General features: G+C 29.5%; 1 long non-coding RNA gene across 1 annotated transcript; it reads left to right on the top strand.

The window, feature by feature from the left end:
• Positions 1 to 2,457: 2,457 nt before the first annotated feature.
• On the top strand, positions 2,458 to 4,893 carry LOC143055086 (uncharacterized). The gene is made up of 4 exons (XR_012971941.1): positions 2,458 to 2,557; positions 2,899 to 2,978; positions 3,447 to 3,552; positions 4,752 to 4,893. It is a non-coding gene; the product is annotated as an uncharacterized LOC143055086 (long non-coding RNA).
• Positions 4,894 to 6,000: the final 1,107 nt, after the last annotated feature.

The raw sequence follows: 6,000 nt of genomic DNA on the forward strand, positions 1-6,000 counted from the left end.
TTTGTCTCGAGATGTTAAAAATAACTGATTTCAAATAAAATAGTATCATTTTTTATAAAAAGAAGAACAATTTTGGATATTTTAAACCATGCGAATACAATTTTAGTTTGATTTCTCTGACATTCTTTTAATTTTATGAGAAAACTACCAATCTTAAACTATATGCAGTAAAAAAATCAAATTGTGGTCAATAATTGCCATTCAAATGAATTAATCATTGCATTCTGGTTCAACAAAATCAAAAGTAAACAGATACTTATTCTTCAAATATTCACATTTATACAAAATTAGTCATAAACAGGAATTTATAGCAACTGATTGCAATTAAAGTTACAATATTTTAAAATATGAGAAGAAATATTTGTATTTTACACAACGCGTACAAAAATTTAATATCTTTTCCCTTAAAGTAAACCTAATTTATGAAGAACAACCAATCCTGAGGAACAAAAAGTACTGAAATCATATGGCGGTTAATAATTTATATCAAAACAAAGCAATAACTGCATTCTAATTCCACAAAAATAAAAATTTAAGTATTTTAATTCTTATTATATCTCAATTATAATTAAAAGACTTGTCTTGAGATTTAAAAATAACTGATTTCAAATAAAAAAGTATCATTTTTAATGAAATCAAGAATAGTTTTGGTAATTTTGAACAATTGAGAACAAAAGTTTAGTATGATTTTGCTGACATTCCTTTAATTCTATGAAAAACATTCTACTCTTAACTATAAAAAGTAAAAAAATCCAATGGCGGTCAATAACTTCAGTAAAATGAAGAAATATTTGCATTTAAGGAAACGCTTACAAAAATTTAGTATCTTTTTCCTTAAAGAAAGCCTATTTTATGAAGAACAGACAATCCTGATGTTCAAAAAGTACTGCAAAAATATGGCGGTTAATGATTTGTAACAAAATAAAGTAATATCTGTATCTATGTATTTAAAACAACTCATTGCAATTGCAGTTACAATATTTTCAAATATGAGAAGAAATTTTTGCATTTTAGGCAACACGTAACAAAAATTTAGTATCTTTTTCCTTGAAGAAAGCAATTATATGAAGAACAGACAATCCTGATATACAAAAAGTACTGAAATCATATGGTGGTTAATAATTTGTATCAAAATAAAGTAATATCTGCATTCTTATTCCACAAAAATAGAAGTTTAAGTATTTTAATTCTCATTATATCTCAATTTTAATTAAAAGACTAATGTCTCGAGATGCTAAAAATAACTGATTTCAAATAAAATAGTATCATTTTTAACAAAAAGAAGAACAATTTTGGATATTTTAAATAATGCGAATACAATTTTAGTATGATTTCCCTGACATTCTTTTAATTTTATGAAAAAACTACCAATTTTAAACTATATATAGTAAAAAAATCTAATTGTGGTCAATAATTGCCATTCAAATGAAGAAATTATTGCATTCTGGTTCAACAAAATCGAAAGTAAACAGATACTTATTCTTCAAATATTCACATTTTATACAAAATTAGTCATAAACAGGAATTTATAGCAACTGATTGCAATTGAAGTTACAATATTTTCAAATATGAGAAGAAATATTTGCATTTTACACAACGCCTGAGACTACTATAACACAGAGATTGGTCACTTCCTGTACTGACCAGTCAAAACGTAATTATTTTGTGGTCATCGATAAAATCCGAGTCACGTGATCCGAGGTGATTGACAAGGTGAACCAGATCCGCCATCTTTGACTGCTGAAGAGAATTATTTAATAAGCAAATGTGGCTGTTAGAGAAGTTTAAGTTTCGGTAAGTGTGAATATAAGATTTGTAATAATCATTAATGTTTGTTTATTTACACTTTGAATAAAAAAAGTGCAGTTATAGACTTGAATTTACTGTCGAAACTGGAATGTAACCTCGAATTTTTACCGGTCCGTAGGACCGGGTCAATGAGCAACTTTGCTAAAACTTTCATTTCAGATGAACAATCGGTTTTCGGATAATTGCAATGCAAGCCTTTGAAATAAAACGTTGTAAGCATGTAAAATTTGTTATTTTATGGAATACCGTTTTTTCTGTGTTTTTGTTGCAATCATTAATGATGCAGAACTGAAAAATTCTGAATCACACGTGACAAGGTCCATACACAATATGAGTTCTGACAATGAATGATAGGTTCATTTATATTTTTAATATAAGAAATTCAGACATTTATTTGATTCGGCTGATAATATAAAAGCAGTCTTTTCATGTTAGAACAATAATTTTATGCAATGAAAGTGTGAAGCTTCAAACATTATATTATTATGTCTATTATTATTACTTGTACTTGGTCTGTTTTATCATTATAAATGTTTTAATAAATACTGACATGATTGTTCAATTACTGATGAGCCTTCATCTTAGATAACTGTCTTAAAATAGGCTATAAGATAAAGGTTCTTTTTTATTATTCTAATCTGATATACTCTTTACTGTAGGATTAAGAATGCCTCGCAGAAAAAATCAGCTGGCGTTGGAAGAAGGGCGAAGTACAGGTATAGAAAAAGGGAACAGAACCATGAAATATGTAAGTTTAGTTGAAATTTATCATATTCATTCTTACACAATTAAAAGCAGTATTCTGATTTTAAAGTTCACACAATTGTTAATGTAAAGTTTTCCTGTTGCGATGAACAAAATTTATCTGTAATGAATTATTAACTAGTGTTAATTGCATGTCTGATGCTGAAGAAAAATGCTTCATTCCCTTTGTCATTCAGGTGTACCCCATCTCTAAGATGGCTTCGTCTGAGGCACTTGTGATTCCAAAATTTAATGCATTTTAATTGTGCTGTGTAATAATAGCCTCAGTAGTCTAGAGGCATAATAAGTTATCTATGTTACTGATTATAATTTTATTTATTGTAGGAATGCCTCACTGAAAGAAATCCCGTTTGGGACGAAGGCATGAGAACAGCCATAAGAAAAAGAACAGAAGCTTAAAATTGGTAAGTTTATTTTTCAACATGATAACATTTAAATATCTGACTGACTTTGGAATACCAATGAATTAGGTTTACTGCAATATCATTTAATTGTATTTAAAATCATCTTCAGTATAAATGACATAAATAATAGCATTCTATATATATATATATATATATATATATACATTTAACAGAGAACATTGTTCATTCATTTGTTGTGTTCATTCTTAAACACAATTCAAGCATTGACTCATTAATATATGATTCAAATTAATACATCTATAAAATGTATGCATAGGTCACTGAGTTCACATTGCATGTCTAATGCTGAAGCAAAATGCTTCATTCTTTTTGTCATTTAGGTGTACCCCATCTCTAAGGTGGTTATGTCTGAAGCACTTGTGGTTCCAAAATTTAATGCCTGCTGTCTGTGGTGTTTTCTCTGACAAATGTTTATTTATCTTGTCCTTTTGTTGTATGCATTTATAGGACTGTGACACTAGTTGGAATGAAAAGAGCTAGAATAAATCCATATCATAGATGAAATTGAAGAACAGATCAGAAAGAAAAGGAGGACTTAATTTCAAGAGTAGATGTAAGTTAACATATGTACATCTATAAGTATATTATTAATTTGCCAATAGAACAATAATATGATTAAAAAGTGAAGGTTAATCATTCACTAATATTTATTTTGTTGAATTAGTTAAAAAATGGTCAATTTTAAAAATATATATTCATAATATTAGGATAAAATAGGAAAAACAGGCTGTAGTTCTCAGAAATCAAGGATTTTGTTTTAAAATAAAAAAAAACTTGCATGCTAGTTTGCTATATGTTCCCTTTGATTTATTTGTCTTTTGATGTGTACATTTGTACAGGTGTAAAATATTGTCTTTTTAACTACAATTTAAAATTGAGAATGGAAATGGGGAATGTGTCAAAGAGACAACAACCCGCCCAAATAAAAAACAACAGCAGAGGGTCACCAACAGGTCTTCAATGTAGCGAGAAATTCCCGCACCCGGAGGCGTCCTTCAGCTGGCCCCTAAACAAATATATACTAGTCCAGTGATAATGAACGCCATACTAATTTCCAAATTGTACACAAGAAACTAAAATTAAAATAATACAAGACTAACAAAGGCCAGAGGCTCCTGACTTGGGACAGGCGCAAAAATGCGGCGGGGTTAAACATGTTTGTGAGATCTCAACCCTCCCCCTATACCTCTAACCAATGTAGTAAAGTAAACGCATAACAATACGCACATTAAAATTCAGTTCAAGAGAAATCCGAGTCTGATGTCAGAAGATGTAACCAAAGAAAATAAACAAAATGACAATAATACATAGATAACAACAGACTACTAGCAGTTAACTGACATGCCAGCTCCAGTCTTCAACTAAACTGACTGAAAGATTATGATTTCATCATATGAACATCAGGCACAATCCTTCCCGTTAGGGGTTTAGTATCATACCATCATAACATATATGAGAAGAACATAACCCGTGTCATGCCAACAACTGTTTTTAGAATAAATGTGTTTAGTTTCGATGCAAAGACCTTATCAATGACTCAATATTAACGCCAAAATATGCAATCTTTAATGACTTGACAACAGTATCGTAATTATATCCCTTCTTAATAAGTCTATTCAAAGGTTTTGTATTTTTCTTTTGTAAGAATCATTTTCAAGAAGCTTGTTTAATGTTTTTAAAAAAAAAACATGATATAAGAATAAGTGACTGTTACATAAAAATGTACATGAAGGTTTCATTTTTTCATTTCAGGATACAAAAGTTCACCTGACGACCAAAAGGTACTGCACACCAACATGACCAAGAGCCTTTATCATTCAAAAGAAGATTGTTCCGCAATGAAAAATTCCTGTATGATAGGAGATGGACTGACAATTTCTGTTTTGTAGAGGATAAAAATCATCAAAATCTATAACTGTATTTTTTGTTTGCATTTAGTGAGCTTATAAATAAATTATTGATCAGAAATAATTTGAATAGATTGTATGTTATCCTCAAGACTAGAATAGAAAATAGAAGAAAAAAAAACAGACTCCAAGTTGTATAAAAAAGTGGGAGGTCCATATAAACTAACAAAATCAAACACTTGACTGCAAAAACAAACAGAACAAAGGAAAAAAAATGTCATAATCCTGACTTGGTACAGGCTTTTTCCTTAAAAAGAATGGTGGGTTAAACTTCGTCTGATTGTTTACAGACTTTCAAAACTTGGTCTTATTGGTTACAGACTTTTCTAAACTTGGTCGTATTGTTAACAAACTTTTCTTTGGTCTCCAGGAAGATTTAAATGTGTAACCCTATTATTATTGTTAATATTATTATTATCATTATTGAAGTTTTCCAGCTTTATAAAAAAGAAGATGTGGTATGATTGCCAATGAGACAACTGTCCACAAGAGACCAAATTGACACAGACATTAACAACTATAGGTCACCATACAGCCTTTAACAATGAGCAAAGCCAATACCGCAGTCAGCTATAAAAGTCCCAACAAGACGATGTAAAACAATTCAAACGAGAAAACTAACAGCCTTATTTATATAAAAAAATATACAATGTACTATATTGACAAATAAAATTATGGTAGAAATCATTGCAAGGTCATTTAAGCAAAAATGTACACGTGTATTGTATATTCTGCAATACAGTCATGACAGTGCACTTTTCAACCTGTTGTTCTGTACCCCAAGTAGTTCCCGTGAAATCCAAGTACTAGTAGCCTAACCGTTCTAAGGTCTAAACACCATATATTTCTAAACGTCTGACATCTAAATAATTGTTGAAATCTAAACACTTGTTAAAATCTAAACATGTTTAGATGCTAAACGTGTTTCAAAACGTACACAGAAAAAGTGCTTAGATTAGAATTTAGGATATAAACACTGTTTTTGCATCGTAAGGACCTGTCAAATGAAAAAAAGAATAATTCTCTAGACTTAAATATATATATATATATATATACACATTTAAATGGAAAGTTAGTTTCTTGAGATCATGCAC

This window comes from Mytilus galloprovincialis, chromosome 12 (assembly GCF_965363235.1).
Source record: "Mytilus galloprovincialis chromosome 12, xbMytGall1.hap1.1, whole genome shotgun sequence".
Lineage (NCBI taxonomy): Eukaryota > Metazoa > Mollusca > Bivalvia > Mytilida > Mytilidae > Mytilus > Mytilus galloprovincialis.